The sequence below is a fragment of the Trachypithecus francoisi genome, unplaced genomic scaffold, assembly GCF_009764315.1.
Source record: "Trachypithecus francoisi isolate TF-2019V2 unplaced genomic scaffold, Tfra_2.0 Lachesis_group5, whole genome shotgun sequence".
Classification (NCBI taxonomy): Eukaryota; Metazoa; Chordata; class Mammalia; order Primates; family Cercopithecidae; genus Trachypithecus; species Trachypithecus francoisi.
In genome coordinates this window covers 81458091-81478600 of record NW_022681470.1, presented here as the reverse complement: position 1 = coordinate 81478600, position 20510 = coordinate 81458091, and the positions used below count along the sequence as shown (strand labels likewise).

General features: G+C 48.4%; 1 long non-coding RNA gene across 1 annotated transcript; it reads left to right on the top strand.

Annotated features, from left to right (window-relative positions):
- The first annotated feature begins 8533 nt into the window (after positions 1-8533).
- On the top strand, positions 8534-12685 carry LOC117074915. The gene is made up of 2 exons (XR_004433761.1): positions 8534-9203; positions 12420-12685. It is a non-coding gene; the product is annotated as an uncharacterized LOC117074915 (long non-coding RNA).
- Positions 12686-20510: the final 7825 nt, after the last annotated feature.

Genomic DNA, 20510 nt, shown 5'->3' with positions numbered 1-20510 from the left:
ACTGAGGTTGGAAAAAGCAGAAGCTGAATTTATTGATTAACCCTCCACAAATGCCATTCTCTCTTTCTGGAAGAACTCCATTTGTGCACATAAGCTTCAAATATGTATGCAGCCAGCAAGGTTATCTGGATGAATGCCGCCTTCTGGGATTTTCCTTAGAAAGTATGTTGACACTGTGCAATCTGGTCCCACTACCACGTAAGCCTTACCCTTGAGCAGACGAAAGAGAGACTCAGCAAAGGTATTCCAAAGAACGCTTTCCTAGATGCAGAAGTAAAAAGTCCACATTGTGTCACAGCCATTCTGTCTTCCAAGGCCAAAGTCTCCAGATGGGAAAACTCCAGGGAACTTCCTGAGCTGCCCTTCCATCTCTATCCTCATTGCTGCTCTTCCCACCTTGTTCCTCAGCACCCAAGCAAGAAATCTGACATCAGCTTCAGTTCTTCTGGTTCAGTCATTTATGATTTAGAAATGTTTCGGAAATCCATCCCCTTTGTTCTCATAGACACTGACCTAATTTCAGGCTGTCATCACCTTTCATAACTATTACTATAGCTTCCTAGTTAATCTCCTGTTCAAATCTCTTGTACACTGAAGCCAGAGCTGCCTTTCCAAAATGCAAATTAATCCAGCCTAGCCAACATGGCGAAACTCCATCTCTACTGAAAATGCAAAAAATTAGCTGGGCATGTTGGTGCACACCTGAATCCCAGCTACTTGGGAGGCTGAGGCACAAGAATCACTTGAACCTGAGAGGCAGAGGTTGCAGTGAGCTGAGATTGCGCCATTGCACTCCAGCATCTGTCTCAAAAAAATAAAATAAATCCTGTCACTTCTCTAAGGAACATTCTTCAGGGGCATGAATTTATTAGTCTAATTACACACGGACTTTGTAATCTGACATCAGCCCACCTTTGGTACCTGTCCCTCCTCTTTCCTTGATTGGATTGATTGCCATTCCATTCCAGTGCTATGTTCTCTCACACCTCTGAGTTTGTGCTCATGATGTTCCCCCTTCCCAGAATGCCTCCTCCCTACCGCCCACAGGGACTGCTTTGGGATTTCAATACCATTTCCTGAGCAGCCTTGCCTCCTTGCTCTGCTTTCAGCTCAGACTGCCTTCTGTGCTGACCTGGACTGACCAGCACTGATACTAGATCTGCTATTTAAGTGCTAGGCTAAAATTGACAATAGCATGTCGTCTCATTTTGGCATGTATAGCACTTGACACACAATAAGAACCGTTACCTTTTTTTTTTTTTTTTTGGAGATGGAGTTGCTCTGTCGCCCAGGCTGGAGTGCAGTGGTGCGATCTCAGCTCACTGCAACCTTTGCCTCCCAGATTCAAGCAATTCTAATGCCTCGTTCTCCTGAGTAGCTGGGACTACAGGCTTGCACTGCTAGGCCAGGCTAATTTTTGTATTTTTAGTAGAGACAGCATTTCACCATGTTGACCAGGATGGTCTTGAATTCCTGACCTCAGGTGATCTACCTGCCTCGGCCTACAAAAGTGCTGGGATTACAGGCGTGAGGCACCATGCCTGGCCAGCAAGTGACTTTTTATAATAATTGAACAACTCAGCCGGGCGCGGTAGCTCACGCCTGTAATCCCAGCACTTTGGGAGGCCGAGACGGGCAGATCACAAGGTCAGGAGATAGAGACCATCCTGGCCAACACGGTGAAACCCCGTCTCTACTAAAAATACAAATAACTAGCCGGGCGAGGTGGCGGGCGCCTGTAGTCCCAGCTACCCGGGAGGCTGAGGCAGGAAAATGGCGTGAGCCCGGGAGGCGGAGCTTGCAGTGAGCTGAGATCCGGCCACTGCACTCCAGCCTGGGCGACAGAGCCAGACTCCGTCTCAAAAAAAAAAAAAAAAAAAAAAAATTGAACAACTGAATCACTTTATTCTATGACACAAAGCACAGTTAACAGTGAAGAGATCTGACGTCATTTGCACCAAACTGAGACTTCATGGCTGGCTGAAGACAAGCCGTAAGGCTTTGGAGGTGGGGCTTCCTCTGGCATTTAGTTACTGCTGGTCAGAAGCCGTTTTAGCAATACTTGTTTCGTCTCATGCTGAGGAGCCTAGGAGCCCTGAATATGGTCAAGGCATTCAAAAGACACTTTCTAAGACCCTGGCCTACAGGAGCATTCTCTAAAACAGCTTCAAGGAGGAGATTATAGATAATTTATTACAACCAAAATTCTAATTACCTCCTTTTGTACAGACAGGAAAATCTGCTTCCCCTTCTGGCTGATTGTGAGCCTGGTACGCAGACAATGAGTCTTCTTTTCAGATTCCAGGAAGTTTCGCTCGCTTCAACTTTCCTAAAATTAATGTTGCAGAAAGACAAATGAGTTTCACAGTAACTGAGGACTTTAGAAGTGGAGACACTGGGTGAGGGAGCTAGCATAGTCCAGGGAGCTATAGAAATGCTGTTTCACGTTGTGTAAGGAAATCAGTTTTTCAAATTAAAAAGCCATATATTAGAAAAGGGGATCAGGGCCAGGCGCCATGGCTCAGCCTGTAATTCCAGCACTTTGGAAGGCCAAGGTGGGAAGATCCCTTGAGGCCAGGAATTCAAGACTAGCTTGGGCAACATAGCAAGACCCCATCTCTAAAAAAAAGAAAAAGAGGCCAGGTGCGGTGGCTCACGCCTGTAATTCCAATACTTTGGGAGGCTGAGGCAGGCGGATCACCTGAGGTCAGGAGGTAGAGACCAGCCTGACCAACATGGTGAAACCCGTCTCTACTAAAAATACAAAAATTAGCTGGGCGTGGTGGCACACGCCTGTAATCCCAACTACTCAGGAGGCTGAGGCAGGAGAATCACTTGAACCCAGGAGGCAGAGGTTGCAGTGAGCTCAGGTCGTGCCACTGTACTGCAGCCTGGGCAACAGAGCGAGATTCTGCCTCAAAAAAAAAAAAAAAAAAAATACATACATAAAATAAAATTTAAATTCAAATTTAGAAAATTTTAATTTTAATTTTAAAAATGTAAAAGAAAAAGAATTAGCCAGTATGGTGGTGTCCCAGCTACTTGGGAGGCTGAGGCAAGAGGATTGCTTGAGCCCAGGAGATCAAGGTTGCAGTGAGCTGTGATCGTGCCACTGCTCTCCAACGTGTGTGACAGAGCAAGGCCCTGTTTCTAAAAAAATTAAAATAGGAGATGGAGAAAAATAAAGAAAAATAAATAAAAGGAGATGAAAAGCTAATTAATTCAACAACACTTTTTGAAGACCTACCTTATGTCTGATTTTAAAAAACTGCTTCATTTGGCCAGGTGCAGTGGATCATTCCTCTAATCCCAGCACTTTAGGAGGCCAAAGCAGGAGGATCACTTGAGTCCAGGAGTTTCAGGCCAGCCTGAAGAACATAGTGAGACCCGCATCTGTACAAAAGATAAAATTAACCAGGCATCGTGGCGTGTGCCGATAGTCCCAGCTGCTCAGGAGGCTGAGGGGGAAGGGTTGCTTGAGCTTGGCAGGTTCAGGTTGCAGTAACCCAAGATCCTGTCACTGCACTCAGGCCTGGGCAACAAGCAAGACACTTTCTTTTTTGTTTGTTTTGTATTTTTTTTAGATGAATCTCGCCCTGTCACCCAGGCAGTGGTGTGATCTCGGCTCACTGCAAACTCTGCCTCCCAGTTTCAGGCAATTCTTCTGCCTCAGCTTCCTGAGTAGCTGGGATTACAGGCACGTGCCACCACATCCAGCTAATTTTTTTTTTTTTTTTTTTAGGCGGAGTCTCACTCTGTCGCCCGGGCTGGAGTGCAGTGGCCGGATCTCAGCTCACTGCAAGCTCCGCCTCCCGGGTTTACGCCATTCTCCTGCCTCAGCCTCCCGAGTAGCTGGGACTACAGGCGCCCGCCACCTCGCCCGGCTAGTTTTTGTATTTTTAGTAGAGAGGGGTTTCACCGTGTTAGCCAGGATGGTCTCGATCTCCTGACCTCGTGATCCGCCCGTCTCGGCCTCCCAAAGTGCTGGGATTACAGGCTTGAGCCACCGCGCCCGGCCACATCCAGCTAATTTTTTATATTTTTGGTAAAGATGGGGTTTCACCATGTTGACCAGGCTGGTCTCAGACTCCTGACCTCAAGTGATCCGCCTTCCTTGGCCTCCCAAAGTACTGAGATTATAGGCATGAACCACCACATCTGGCCACAGAGCAAGACACTTTCTCAAAAAAAAATTGCTTTATTTTTCTCAGCCCACTAAGAACTTGAACATTGAAGTAACAATCTCAATGAAAGATTCTTAAATTCTTTATTGCCAGCCTCAGTTTAGTCTACTCTAGATTCATTTGTGAAGAATGAAATTATTCGTATCCACTTTAATTTGGCACCTTGCATGGCATGGGTTTGGAGATTCTGTGCTTTAGCAGCCAAAATGTCACAGGCCTTGTTATTAATAGTTCCCAGTGTCATGGGATAGAGGAAAAAGACAAGTGCACTTAGAAACATTAGCTTGGCCGGGCACTGTGACTCACATCTGTAATCCCAGCACTTTGGGAGGCCAAGGCAGGCAGATCACTTGAGTCCATGTGTTTTGAGATCAGCCTGGGTAACATGGCAGAACCCTATCTCTACAAAAAATACAAAAAATTAGCCAGGTGTGATGGCCTGTGCCTGTAATACCAGCTACTTGGGAGGCTGAGGCAGGAGGATCACTTCAGCCCAGGAAGCAGAGGTTGCAATGAGCCAAGATCGTGCCACTGCACTCCAGCCTGGGCAACACAGTAAGACTCTGTCTTGAAAATAAATAAATAGGCCAGGCGAGGTGGCTCATGCTTGTAATCCCAGCACTTTGGGAGGCCGAGGTGGGTGGACCACCTGAGGTCAGGAGTTCGAGACTAGCCTGGCCAACATGGTGAAACCCCATCTCTACTAAAAATACAAAAATTAGCCGGGCATGATGGTGCATGCCTGTAATCCCAGCTTCTCAGGAGACTGAGGAAGAATTGCTTGAACCCAGCAGGCAGAGGTTGTAGTGAGCCGAGGTCGTGCCATTGCACTCCAGCCTGGCCACAAGAGTGAAACTCTGTCTCAAAAATAAATAAATAAATAAATAATAATTAAGTGGCCGGGCGCAGTGGCTCATGCCTGTAATCCCAGCACCTTGGGAGGCCGAGGCAGGTGGATCAACAGGTTAGGAGTTCAAGACCAGCCTGGCCAACATGGTGAAACTCTGTCTCTACTGAAAATACAAAAATTAGCCAGGCATGGTGGCGGGCACCTGTACTCCCAGCTACTCAGGAGGCTGAGGCAAGAGAATCGCTTGAACCTGGGAGGCGGAGGTTGCAGTGAGCCGAGATCGCGCCACTGCACTCCAGTCTGGGCAACAGAACGAGACTCTGTCTCAAAAATAAATAAATAAATAAATAAGTGATTTTTAAATGGATAGGATGGAAGTGAAGAAATACCCATCCTCTAGTCTAGGGAGTAACACATTTAAGAAAATGGACAGGGCCCGGCGCGGTGGCTCAAGCCAGTAATCCCAGCACTTTGGGAGGCTGAGACGGGTGGATCACGAGGTCAGGAGATCGAGACCATCCTGGCTAATACGGTGAAACTCTGTCTCTACTTAAAAATACAAAAAACTAGCCGGGCGACGAGGCGGGCGCCTGTAGTCCCAGCTACTCGGGAGGCTGAGGCAGGAGAACGGCGTAAACCCGGGAGGCGGAGCTTGTAGTGAGCTGAGATCCGGCCACTGCACTCCAGCCTGGGTGACAGAGCAAGACTCCATCTCAAAAAAAAAAAAAAAAGAAAAGAAAATGGACAAATGTTTAACTCTAGAGACATTAAAGAGTGCTAACATCTCTCCTTAGGCATAATTAGAAGCCAGTGCTTGCGTTGTAGTTTTTAAGTCCTATTGAATACTAGATAATGATGGATATTTCTTTTTCAAGACTACCTGTCAGGAGATCTGAGGTTACCCTTTGATTTTTTGTTGTTGTTGTTGTTTTGAGACGGAGTCTCACTTTGTTGCCCAGACTGGAGTGCAGTGATGTGATCTTGACTTACTGCAACCTCTGCCTCCTGGGTTCAAGCGATTCTTCTGCCTTAGCCTCCCGAGTAACTGGGAGTACAGGTGTGAGCCACCACATCCAGCTAATTTTTATATTTTTAGTAGAGACGGGGTTTCACCAGGTTGGCCAGGCTGGTCTCAAACTCCTGACCCGTGATCTGCTTGCCTCAGCCTCCCAAAGTGCTGGGATTACAGATGTGAGCCACCACGCCTGACCTTTTTTTTTTTTTTTTTTTGAGACAGGGCCTCACCCTGTCACCCAGGTCGGAGTGCAGTGGTGTGATATCTCAGCTCACTGCAGCGTTGACCTCCCCAGGCTCAGGTGATCCTCCCACCTCAGCATCCCAAATAGCTGGGACTACAGGTGTGCACCACCACACCCAGCTAATTTTTGTGTTTTTAGTAGCGACAGGGTTTCCTTGTGTTGCCCAGGCTGGTCTCGAACTCCTAAGCTCAAGCAATCCATCCACCTCAGCCTCCCAAGGTTCTGGGATTACAGGCATGAGCCACTGCTTCTGGCCTACTCTTGGATTTTATGTTGCAAAATATTACCTACTGCCGGGCGCAGTGGTTCACGCCTGTAATCCCAGCACTTTGGGAGGCCAAGGCAGGTGGATCAGGAGGTCAGGAGATCCAGAGCATCCTGGCCAACATGGTGAAACCCAGGCTCTATTAAAAATACAAAAATTAGAAGGACGTGGTGGCGTATGCCTGTAATCCTAGCTACTCCTGAGGCTGAGGAAGGAGAGTCACTTGAACGGGGGAGTCAGAGTTGCAGTGAGCCGGGATCGTGCCACTGCACTCCAGCCTGGTGACAGAGAGAGACTCCATCTCAAAAAAAAAAAAAAAAAATTTACCTACATTAGCCACACATGGTGGTGCTTGCCTGTAATCTCAGCTACTCTGTGGCTGAGACACGAGAACCACTTGAACCCGGGAGGCAGAGGTTGCGGTGAGCCGAGATTGCACCTCTGCACTCCAGCCTGGGTGACAGAGCGAGACTTTTTTTTTTTTTTTGAGACGAAGTCTCGCTCAGTCACCCAGGCTGGAGGCCCCAGCACGATCTCAGCTCACTGCAAACCCTCCCAGGTTCACGCCATTCTCCTGCCTCAGCCTCCCAAGTAGCTGGGACTACAGGCGCCTGCCACCACACCCGGCTAATTTTTTTGTATTTTTTTTTTTTTAGTAGAGACGGTGTTTCACTGTGTTAGCCAGGATGGTCTGGATATCCTGACCTCATGATCCGCCTGCCTCGGCGGATCCCTCCCAAAGTGCTGGGATTACAGGTATGAGCCACCACCCCTGGCCTGAGACTCTAAAAAATAAAAAAATTACCTATAGTTTCTTATCAGAATTACTGAATCATAACACTACAAAAGTCCTTAGAGTCATCTGTGAGTGTTTCTTAGCTTGATGATGCAATAATCAACTAAGAGTTTTCTTTTTTTTTTTTGAGGCGGAGTCTCGCTCTGTCGCCTGGACTGGAGTGCAGTGGCCAGATCTCAGCTCACTGCAAGCTCCGCCTCCCGGGTTTAAGCCATTCTCCTGCCTCAGCCTCCACAGTAGCTGGGACTACAGGCGCCCGCCACCTCGCCCGGCTAGTTTTTGTATTTTTAGTAGAGATGGGGTTTCACCGTGTTAGCCAGGATGGTCTCGATCTCCTGACCTCGTGATCCGCCCGTCTCGGCCTCCCAAAGTGCTGGGATTACAGGCTTGAGCCACCGCGCCCGGCCTAAGAGTTTTCAAAAATATGTTACCTGGGCCTCCCTACAGACCAAGTGTATCAGAGTCTCCAGGTGGGACCTGGGCGGCTGCAGCTAGTTAAATCTCTCCAGGTGATTCTTATGTTCTATGAGCGCAGAACCCCTGACACCCAACCTCCAGTTTAAAGAAGAGGAACTAACCCAGAGCCCAGATAATGACTGTCCAAGAGCATGCACTCGTGGCTCCCAGGGGTGGGGCCCATGTCCCCTGCCCCCAGGTCAGCATGCTTTGACTAAGACCACAAAGTCTCACCCAGATTCCAGATAGGAGAGAATGGTGACTTGGTTCCATTTCAGAGTGCTTTTGCTTTGGTTTACTCCCAGCAGCAAATGGGCCGGGCTGGGGATGGAAGCCAAACACATAGGGTGTGTCTCCCGATACCTCTCTTAAATCTCAGGGAGACACAGTCAGGACTGCAATATCTTATCAGTGCCTAGATGGGGTGGGGACTGCCAGGTAGGGGAGGAGAGATGTGGATTCGCTGCCTCCTGTATCCCCAGCCTCCTCAGCACCTAGAAACAACTTACGCTGCCTTATAAGGCTCAAATGCTGCTGCCAGGGAACTGTGGGGCCCAGGCCTTGAATTTTTGGTGCACCAGTGCTTGACAGGCTCCCCTTATCTCTGCTTGCACCGCTGGGCCTAGGGGTTTTTCTATTGTTTTTCTAAAAGCATTCCAAGGCCAGGACAATGCTAATTTAAGTTCCTCCAGGCTCCATTTGTTTTTGTTTTTTTTTAATTACAGAGGGGTCTCACTATGTTGCCCAGGCTGGAATGCAGTGGCTGGAATGCTGTGCACTACAACAGGCTCAATTCTCTCTCATTCTCTCTCTCTCTCTCCCTTTTTTTGTCAGAGATGGGATCAGCCAAGAACAGACTCAATTCTTGACCCTCCTAGTTTTCTGAGACTGCATCCACTTTGATAGTTTCTACTGAGTCCAAATTAGAACACCCCAGCTGGTGGACTGTCTCCCAGGAAGCCCTCGGAGAGGAGCAGTGCATAGGGGGCACCTGGACACCCCCCCGCCCCGAGTAATGTCAGGCAGCCTTGTCTATTTACATCCTTTCACCCTTTCTCGGGAAGCTATCAGACGATGTGCTCCCCAAGAAGTAGTCCCAGGAAAAAGGAGGCATGGGATACAGGGATCCTGAACCCGGGGGAGGACAAGGGAGTTCCTGGGAGGACAGCTGTGCTCCCGCCTAGCAATAGCGAGCAGCCGGTCCAGACTGCCGCTGTGACTCAGAAGACAGACATGCGGAGGGTTATGATCACAGAGTAACGATCGTCCTTGTACATGAAGATAAAAATGCTCAGGTGTGCCCAGGTTAAAGAAGATGAAAGGCCCTGCTTCCCAGAGCGCCCGGGGGCACTGACCATCTCTTCCAGGTCTGTTTCCACCCACTGCAGCCGTGGTGAATCTAGAGGCAGAAAATCCAGAGCAGCCCATGCCCTTTGCCCATGTTTCTGCTCGTCAGCCAGCACCTCACTGACACTACGCCCTGTGACACAACCCCAGAGGGACTCTGGAGAACTCGAGGGGGTGTGGAAGCCAGTCTCTGCCTGGAAGCTCCACTCAAGTCATCTTCAGGGAGCTTGCGAGCGTGGGAGCATCGTTGCCCTCCCCTTACAAAGCTAGGTCTGTGCTTACTGCTCAGTTTTTTTCCAACTAAACAATGTTTTTGAGAGATTCACAGAGAGATAAAAACAACTAAGAATAAATGCCAGGGGGTGGTTAACACAAAGGTCTGGATATTGGTTACCTCTGGAGAGGAAAGGGGATGGAATGGCAGAGTGCTCAGGGGTCTCTGGAGGTGCTTGTGTCTCTAGTGTAGTCACGTGAGGTTCACTTTATTCTTTGCACATACACTTTTTTTTTTCTGAGACGTAGTCTCACTCTATCACCCAGGCTGGAGTGCAGTGGCGCAATCTTAGCTCACTGCAACCTCGACCTCCCATGTTCAGGCAATTCTCCTGCCTCAGTCTCGTGAGTAGCTGGGACTACAGACATGCGCCACCATGCCCAACTAATTTTTGTATTTTTAGTAGAGACGGGTTTCACCATGTTGGCCAGGCTGATCTCGAACTCCTGACCTCAGGTGATCCGCCTGCCTCGGCCTCCCAAAGTGCTGGGATTACAGGTGTGAGCCACTGTGCCCGGCCTGTATATACACATTCTAAACCCCGTTCTCTATAAAATATTTTGAAATAAGCACTTTTAATGAATTAAGGATTGTTTTGGAAAAGAAAGAAAAAACTTTCCTTTTTTTTTTTTTTTTTTGTGAGACGGAGTCTCGCTCTGTTGTCCAGGCTGAAGTGTAGTAGCGCGATCTCGGCTCACTGCAAGCTCCGCTTCCTGGGTTCACGCCATTCTCCTGCCTCAGCCTCCCATGTAGCTGGGACTACAGGCGCCCGCCACCTCGCCCGGCTAATTTTTGTGTGTGTGTGTGTGTGTTTTTAGTAGAGACGGGGTTTCACCGTGTTAGCTAGGATGATCTCGATCTCCTGATCTTGTGATCCGCCCATCTTGGCCTCCCAAAGTGCTGGGATTACAGGCGTGAGCCACCACACCCGGCCAAGAAAAAAACTTTCTACTGAAATAATTGGCTGAGATAGAAGTAATTATGTCTTAAATGATCTAGATAATTTTATGACTGGCTGAAGCCTCAGCATCAGAAGCAAGGGCTATACATTTCCTGCCAACCTTGACTCACTGAGCAAATGAATTTACCTTCAACAATATGTACAGTCCAGACGTGCATTTGTGCCTGTCTCATTCTCAATATGAAATATGTTTTGAGAATTGTTTGAGGTAAAAACAACAAATGATCTCTTTTGTCCACATACTTTTCACCATTCTTTCCTTGGCAGCCAAGTCCAATCAGCTGGCTCTTTGGTGACTTGGCACATTAAAATTAAAATTTGCTCCAGTGGACCTCACAGTGCTTTTTTTTTTTTTACCAGCACAGTAGCTGGAGAAGGGCATTTTGAAGTCAGGAGGTAATGCCGATTGGCCTGGGCATGGAACACTGTGTGATTAAGCAGCGAAGGGGATAAGGGACAAATTCCAGGAACCCTGCTTATCTCTGCTGGAATTACTGTACTGCAGGTCTCAAATCCTGAAGGATCCTGTATTTGTTTTCAACTGGAACCTGGACCACATTCAGGTGGCAGATTAAAATTAAGCCAAATTCATTCCAGGCCATCCTAATGATTTTTTAAATAGCATCAGTGCATAGTGTAGGAATTTGTAGTTCATAGTCCACTTGTAAGTTGAAATTAGAAACTGCAAGGACAGTAATGTAAGTGGGAGGAGAGAGTACATTAATCCCTTCAACAAATATTTGTTGACTGGCAGCTGTGCTAGTGGGTAATAATAATACAGCTAAGAGCCAAACCAAAGTTCCTCCCCTATAGGCCTTTCTTTCTAGTGGGAAAAGGGTAGAGGGTACAGTCAATAAATCCAAATATATATATTTTTGTGCACACACACACACATACATATAAAACAAGTGGTATGTGCTGTGAAGAAAAAGTAGGGCAATGCTCTGGAGAGGACCAAGGGTGTGCGTGAGTGGGATGGTTATTATATAGAGATTGGCCAGGAAAGCCCTCTGGTAAGATGATCTCGAAGGAAGTGGGATTAAGTGGTCCAGCTTTTGGGAGGAAGATTGTGCTGGGCAGCGGGAAGAGCAAGGGCTACCTGCGTCTCTGCATTCCACGGTTACAAATAGAGGGTAACATTCGCCGTCCACCCCTCAGCGCCTCTTTACTGTGACCTTTGGGAGATGCAGAACTTCAGTGTCCATCAGTCAGAGGCAATGCCTCTGACCCACATGCCTCTAGTTGAGAGATAGACAGAGTTGGAATTACAGGACCACAGACCTGACCTGGAACAAGACTTGCAAGTATGTCAGGGAGCTGCACACCAACCTAGCAAGAGACTGGCCGGGTACCATTTTCTGTATGGTTATGATGAAGCAGCTGGTACAAATGTTAGGGGACAGTTGCACATGGTGTGGGAAAAGCCCAGCACTTGGCCTCTGGTCTGGCTTTTCTACCTTCGGACCTTTTACTGTTGTCTGTGGGTCTTGGGGTCTGTGATTGGACAAATGAAGGTAGGTAAGCTGGGAAGGAATGGACAAGGAACACAATAAGATCTGCTCTGGCCGGGCATGGGTGGCTCAAGCCTGTAATCCCAGCACTCATAATTACTTACAAAAGCATTCATTCATAACTTACAAAAGCGTTCATAATGGTGGCCTTTGAGAGCTGAGATTATGGACGACTTATATACCTTTTTGCTACCTTTATGTGAATTTCTACAAATTACTTTTTTTTTTCCTTTTTGAGACAGAGTCTGGCTCTGTCGCCCAGGCTGGAGTACGGGGCACATTCTCAGTTCACTGAACCCTCCCAGGGTTCAGTGCTGGGAGGGATTACAGGCACGAGCCACTGCGCCCAGCCACTAAATCAGTCATTCTATCCAGTTCCTTGCATTTCCCTCTTTCTTGTGCTAACTAACCCACAGCCAGTACTTAAGAGTATTTAAGTCCTCTCTCCTTTCATGAGTCACTCTTTTTTGTCTTGTGACTATACTTGGAAATTATTTATTTATTTATTTATTTTAGACGGAGTCTTGCTCTGTTGCCCAGGCTAGAATGCAATGGCGTGATCTTGGCTAACCACAACTTCCACCTCCCAGGTTCAAGTGATTATCCTGCCACACCCAGCTAATTTTGTCTTTTTAGTAGAGACGAGATTTCACCATGTTGGCCAGGCTGGTCTCGAACTCCTGACATTGTGATCAGCCCACCTCAGCCTCCCAAAGTTCTAGGATTACAGGCGTGAGCCACTGTGCCTGGCCTACCTGGAGCATTATTTAAACCTTAAACCTCTAAACTTTTCATCATTGTGCTTTGTTTCCTTAACGATTAGCAAAGGAATTGTCAGCGGATAAGACTTGCCCTCTTCTGCTGCTCTCAAGCCATGGGCAAGTTCCTTCCATTCACTGTGTGTCATTTTCTTCATCTGTAAACACAAGATAATAGTAACAACACCTCTCTCCTAGGGCCTGGACGGGGCATGCCAGTGAGGGGTCCTGAAGCTTAGGCCCCTGGGATTTGGATAGAGAAAGTCATGGTGAAGGTGGGTGTGACATTGGTGAGGTGGCACTGGACACCCGTCAGGGCCTCTCCTGTCCTCTGTCCACTCCAGACAGTGCCCATTTGCGCAGAGGCTTTCCTGGGTCTCTGCCTGAGGGCTTTCTCTGCTCCTCTACACCAGATGACCCGAAGTGTCCCCACGAGCAGCCTTCAACCAAAGAGGGACAGGAGTCGGTGAACATGCACCTCAGCCTCCTCACCTCTCCGAGGAACTTTTTAAAAAATCTTGTATTGGCTGCATAGCAGAGATGGGGGCATTGCTTGAGCCTATGAGTTCACAACCAGGCCTAGGAACATAGTGAGACCTCCCCCTTCCCTCAGCCCACCCCCACAACACCCTCATCCCTACGGAAAATTTTAAGATTAACCAGGCTTGGTGGTGGGAACCCTGAAAATCTGAGAAAGGTCTCAGTTAATTTAGAAAGTTTATTTTTGGCCGGGAGTGGCAGCCCACGCCTGTAATCCCAACACTTTGGGAGACCAAGGTGGGTGGATCACTTGAGACCAGGAGTTCGTGACAGCCTCAGGAGGTGTTGATGACACGTGCCCAGGTAGTGGGGGCACAGCTTGGTTTTATTTTTATTTTTACTTTATTTATTTATTACTTGCTCTGTCGTCCAGGCTGGAGTGTAGTGGCATGATCACAGCTTACTGCAACCTCCGCTTCCTGGGTTCAAGCGATTCTCCTGCCTCAGCCTCCCAGGTAGCTGGGATTATAGGTGCACCACACCACACCTGTCTAATTTTTGTATTTTTTTAGTAGAGATGGGTTTTCACAACGTTGGTCAGGCTGGTCTCAGACTCCTGACCTCAGGTGATCGCCTGCCTTGGTCTCCCAAAGTGCTGGGATTACAGGCGTGAGCCACCACGCCTGGCCACACAGCTTTTTTGTTTTTTTGAGACGGAGTTTCGCTCTTTCACCCAGGCTGGAATGAAGTGGCACGATCTCAGCTCACTGCAACCTCCGCCCCCCAGGCTCAAGCAATTCTCCTCCTCAGCCTCCCGAGTAGCTGTGATTACAGGCGCCTGCCACCACGCCCAGCTAATTTTTGTATTTTTAGTACAGACAGGGTTTTGCCACATTGGCCAGGCTGGTCTTGAACTCCTGACCTCAGGTGATCCATCCGCCTCCGTCTCCCAAAGTGCTAGGATTACAGGTGTGAGCCACCACGCCGGCCGACAGCTTTGTTTTATACATTTTAGGGAGACATGAGGCATCAATCAATGTAAGATGTACACTGGTTCTGTCCGGAAAGGCGGGACAACTCAAGAAGGGAGAGGGTTTCCAGGTCACAAGTAGGTGAGAGACAAAGAGTTGCATTCTTTTGACTTTCTGATTAGCCTTTCCAAAGGAGGCAATCAGATATGCATCTATCTCAGTGAGCAGAGGAATGACTTTCTATTGTTTTTTTTTTTTTTTTTGAGATGGAGTCTCGCTCTATCACCCAGACTGGAGTGCAGTGGCTGGCTATCTCGGCTCACTGCAAGCTCCGCCTCCCAGGTTCACGCCATTTTCCTGCCTCCGCCTCCTGAGTAGCTGGGAGGTGCCCGCCACCGTGCCCAGCTAAGTTTTTGCATTTTTAGTAGAGACAGGGTTTCACCGTGTTAGCCAGGATGGTCTCGATCTCCTGACCTCGTGATCTGCCCACCTTGGCCTCCCAAAGTGCTGGGATTACAGGCGTGAGCCACTGTGTTTGTCCTAGCGACGCAGGTTTGTCCTAGCAGTTCCCATCTTGACTTTTCCCTTTAGCTTAGTGATTTTAGGGTTCCAAGGTTTATTTTCCTTTCACAGTGGCATATGCCTGTAGTATCAGCTGAGGTGGGAGGGTCCTTTGAGCCTGGGAGGTCAAGGCTGCACTGAGCCGTGATTGCACTACTGCACACCAGCCTGGGTGACAGAGTGATATCCTGTCCCAAAAAATAGAAAATGGCCAGGCATGGTGGCTCACACCTGTAATCTCAGTACTTTAGGAGGCCAAGACAGGCAGATCACCTCGGGTTGGGAGTTTGAGACCAGCCTGGCCAACATGGTAAAACCCCGTCTCTACTAAAAATACCAGAATTAGTCGGGCATGGTGGCAGGTGCCTATAATCCCAGCTACTCAGGAGGCTGAGGCAGGAGAATCGCTGGAACCTGGGAGGCAGAGGTTGCAGTGAGCCAAGGTCGTACCATTGCACTCCACCCTGGGTGGCAGAGTGAGACTCTATCTCAAAAAAAAACAAAACAAAAAACAAAAAATCTTGTATTGTAAAATCCAGATACAGAAAAATACACAGAGCAAACGTGCAGCTTAATGAAATACCCCAAGGCAAATACATCTGTAACCATTGGTGGGATGCTGCGAGGGCTCTCAGGAGTCCTGGGGGATGAGCCCCAGTTGCCTACAGTGGTTACCTGCTCCCTAAGTGACACACGCTTTACTGGCCTGCTTTTTCGGATTTCCTTTTCTCACTCATTTCAGGATCACCTTCCAAATAAGCCATATACCCAAATTCTCATCTCAGGGTCAGTTTTTGGTGAAACTAGAAATCAGGCCGTTTCTAAGGAAGTCTTCTTTAAAGAGGTGGCATTTGAGCTGAGAGCTGATTGTTGAGAGGGAGGCGGCTCTGTGAGCTCTGGTCTAATGTATATGCAGAGGACACCAAGCAGGCCCTGGGACACAGCAATCCTGAGTGTGTGTGGAGCAGAAAACAGCCCATGGTGGCTGGACCACAGAGAGAGATGGCCTGGGAGAGGCAGGCAGGAGCCAAGTCATACAGTTTACAGCCGTGCATGTATGTGTTGGGGTTAGGGTGGGGGGGCTGGGTGTGAGTACGTGAGCAATGTGTGAGTCGTGTGGAATGGGAGGCCCCACTTGGCGCTTTCTTTCTCAGCCCCCTGCCACCTGACATCCATACTTACACACACCCTCACAGGCAGTTCCGTTTTGAAAACCCGATTTCATGCGACCAGTCTTTTATCCAGTCTTAGGATAAATATCTATTCAGAGAAGGCAATTTAAAAAGCCAAGTCATCTCAACCCAAGCTACACTAGATGCACAGCTGTGTCAGTTACCAGGGTCCAGCTCAGTATTGGCTAATAGTGGAAGCACAACTTCCATTGCCAAAGCTTGGAGTCATAAACTCCAGAGATGGAGCAGGCAGGTAAGTGTGTGTGGCGGCGCAGAGCCAGGCCCTCAGAAGTAATGAGCACATCTGTCACCACCCCTTCTGCAGTGAGTGGCTGTCCCACCGGTCTCTCCAGCTGCCAGGGGAGAATGAATTAGGGTGTTGAGAATTACCCAGACCCAAGGTTGGGGATGGTGTGACTCCATCTAGGCCAATCCTTGTCTTTATTAATCCAGCGTGACCCAGGCCTGCTGTGGAATATTTTGGAATATACTGGAATATTTTGAATATACTGACAGTGCAAGTTAAGACTTTTGTTGATTAAAAAAAAAAAGTCAAATTTATAGAAACAGAAAGTAAAGTGCTAGTTGCCAGGGGCTGGGGGAGGGAAAACAGGGAGCTGTTTAATGAGCATGGAGTTTTGGTTTTTCTTTTTTCTTCTTCTTCTTATTTTTTTTTTCTTTTTCTTTCATTTTTTATTTTTTATTTTTTTTGACTTTCAATTTTTCTTTCTTTTTTTTTTTTTTGAGACGGAGTCTCACTCTGTCGCCCAGGCTGGAGAGCAGTGGCCGGATCTCAGCTCACTGCAAGCTCCGCCTCCCGGGTTTACACCATTCTCCTGCCTCAGCCTCCTGAGTAGCTGGGACTACAGGCGCCCGCCACCACGCCCGGCTAGTTTTTTATATTTTTTAGTAGAGATGGGGTTTCACTGTCTTAGCCAGGATGGTCTCGATCTCCTGACCTCGTGATCCGCCCGTCTCGGCCTCCCAAAGTGCTGGGATTACAGGCTTGAGCCACCGCGCCCGGCCGTGACTTTCAATTTTTCAAGATGAAAAGTTCTGGAGATAGGTTGCATAACAATGTGAATGTATGCAATACTCCTGAACTGGACACTTAAAAACGGTAACAATGGGCTGGGCGCAGTGGCTCACGCCTGTAATCCCAGCACTTTGGGAGGCCGAGGTGGGCAGATTGCCTGAGGTCAGGAGTTCAAGACCAGCCTGGCCAATATGGTGAAACCCCTGTCTCTACTAAAAATACAAAAATTAGCCAGGAGTGGTGGTGGGTGCCTGTAATCCCATCTATTTGGGAAGCTGAGGCAGGAGAATTGCTTGAACCCGGGAGGCAAAGGTTGCAGTGAGCTGAGATTGCACCATTGCACTCCAGCCTGGGTGACAGAGTGAGACTCTGTTTCAAAAAAAGAAAAAAAAAATGGTAACAATGGTATATTTTATGTTCTTTGTATTCTATAGTTTTTTTTAATTTCTTTTTTTTTTTCTTTGAGACAGAGTCATGCTCTGTCGCCCAGGCTGGAGTGCAGTGGCGCAATCTGGGCTCATTGCAAGGGCCGCCTCCTGGGTTCAGCCGCTGTCCTGACTCAGCCTCCCGAGTAGCTGGGACACAGGTGCCCGCCACCACGCCCGGCTAATTTCTTTTTGTATTTTTTAGTAGAGACGGGGTTTCACTGTGTTAGCCAGGATGGTCTCGATCTCCTGACCTCGTGATCCACCCGTCTCGGCCTCCCAAAATGCTGGGATTACAGGCGTAAGTCACTGTGCTTGGCCTAAATTTCTTAAAAAATAAACTCAGACAATAGTTTGGGCAGCAAGCACCGACTGCCATGGTTTGGAACAATTGTGACCCGTGCTCTGACTGCTGACACTGTCCCAAATGACTCACTGCAGTAGCTTGGTGTTCACATTGGCATCAGTAACCAGCATAACTACAACCTCTGCAGTGAGTGACAGTGCTTTTCCATCTGATTTCCAAGGCATCTCAGGGTCCCCGGAGGGAGGTGAGAAGCGATAGATAAAGGAAAGCAGCCCAGGGAAGGTAATTTGCTTCAGTCACACTGGCAACGCAACCTGATTTTCTTTCCTGTCCCTGGCTCTGAGATGCCTAAGGGGCTACACTCCCAAGTTAGGGTCCTTCCTGGGCCCCCGGCCACCGGGTTTGCCACTGGGGGCTTATTAAACAGCCGCTCATCATCCCCTTGGTCATGAGGAGCGGGAGTCAGTGACTTGAGGCACTCACAACATCCAGATGTCCACTGTCCCTTCCTGTTGGCAAACAGGACCCCAGGCCGAGGAGTTCTGCTTGCTTGTCCTAGGATGGTGATCGCATGATCTCAGCTGGGCTTTGCAGAGTGCTGTAGTTTGGAGAACTGTGTTTCTGAGCCAGCTCTGAAAACTATTTATCTGAAAACTATTTGGTTAAATGTGAGCTCCAGGCCACCGACTCCTGTTCCTGCTTTCAATTCTGCGTTCTCCTGACCACTGGAGTGTGGAAGTAGCTTGGGGTGTTCATGGGCTGCCCATCCCCCAACCCCACACCCACACCCTCACTGAGAGCCACTGCTTGGCCTGCTGCCTGTGTTCCTGGGAGTGGGAGAGTTCATGTTATCATTAGAAAAACCCATCGGTTATACTAAGTAGAAAGGGGGCTCTGAATTTGAGGGAAATTATCATTGTAAAATCCTTTTTAAGAAATACAAATTTTGTTGGGAGGCCGAGGCGGGCGGATCACAAGGTCAGGAGATCGAGACCATCCTGGCTAACACGGTGAAACCCCGTCTCTACTAAAAAATACAAAAAACTAGCCGGGCGAGGTGGCGGGCGCCTGTAGTCCCAGCTACTCGGGAGGCTGAGGCAGGAGAATGGTGTGAACCCGGGAGGCGGAGCTTGCAGTGAGCTGAGATCTGGCCACTGCACTCCAGCTTGGGTGACAGAGCGAGACTCCATCTCAAAAAAAAAAAAAAAAAAAAAAAAAAAAAAAGAAAGAAATACAAATTTTGGGCCGGGCATAGTGGTTCATGCCTGTAATCACAGCACTTTGGGAGGCTGAGGTGGGCAGATCACCTGAGGACAGGAGTTCAAGACCAACCTGGCCAACGTCATGAAACCCCATCTCTAGCCAGGCATGGTGGTGTGCACCTGTAGCCCCAGCTACTTGGGAGGCTGAGGTGGGAGAATCACTTGAACCCAGGAGGTGGAGGCTGCAATGAGCAGAGATCACGCCATTGCACTCCAGCCTGGGATACTGAGTGAGACTCCATCTCAAAAAAAAAAAAAAAGAAAAAAAAGAAATACAAATATTGGCCAGGTGTAGTGGCTTACTCCTGTAATCCCAGCACTTTGAGAGACTGAGATGTGAGGATTGCTTGAGGTGAGGAATTTAAGAGTTCAAGGCCTTTCTCTTGGCTAGGCGCGGTGGCTCACACCTGTAATCCCAGCACTTTGGGAGGCCAAGGTGGGTAGATCACTTGAGGTCAGGAGTTTGAGATCAGCCTAATCAACATGGTGAAACCCCATCTCTAGTAAAAATACAAAAATTAGCCAGGTGTGGTGGCGCATGCCTGTAATCCCAGCTACTTGGTAGGCTGAGGGAGGAGAATTGCTTGAACCTGGGAGGCAGAGGTTGCAGTGAGCCAAGATTGTACCACTGCACTCCAGCCTGGGCAACGAGAGCTAAAGGAAACTCTGTCTCAATAACAACAACAAGAGTTCAAGAACAGTCTGGGCAACATAGTGAGACCTGGACCCAGTCTCTTTTTGTTTGTTTGTCTGAGACCGAGTCTCCCTCTGTCGCCCAGGCTGGAGTGCGGTGGCGCAATCTGGGCTCCCTGCAACCTCCTCCTACCAGGTTCAATCAATTCTCCTGCCTCAGCCTCCCGAGTAGCTGGGATTACAGGTGCGCTCTACCACACCCAGCTAATTTTTTGTATTTTTACTAGAGACGGAGTTTCACCGTGTTGGCCAGGCTGGTCTCGAACTCCTGACCTCAAGTGATCCACTCACCTTGGCCTCCCAAAGTGCTGGGATTGCAGGCATGAGCCACCATGCCTGGCCCAGCCTCTTTTTAATTAAAAAAAAAAAAAATGAAAAATGAAATGTCATGGACTTTGAATGTAGACACTGGGTTAAAATTTTGGCTGTATGACTTTAGACAAGTTACTTATTCCTTCCTATTAGTTTATTTTCTTGACTGCAAAATGAGGATAATACCAGTGTAAGGATTAAACAGTCCATAAAGAGATGAACACAGGCCCTGGCACTTGGCAGGAGCCCCATCAATCTCGTCAGCCCCCAGTTAGGATTCTGTAGGAATAAGCAGGCTCGTTGTATACATTGTCCTTCGGTTCTCAAAAACAGTTTGGCCTCTTAGTATAGAATTCTGTGAGGTAGGTTAAAGTTCTTCCTACACCCTTGCTTATGTTATTAATTTACTCAGCAAAGTTTTCCAGAGCCAAGGTAACCTTTAGAGCAGTCAGGTGCAAATGGGTCTGGAGCAATGTTACTCTCTTCCCTGGCAGTGCAGTCATGAGCCTCAGCTGGTTGCAGAGAAGAGCTCACTGCATCTCCCTGGAATGTGGGGAGATGATTGGGGAGTGGATGGGGCCTAGTCCTCCCCAGAGAAGAGTCTCTTTCTGATCACTGCTGTCTGTGGTG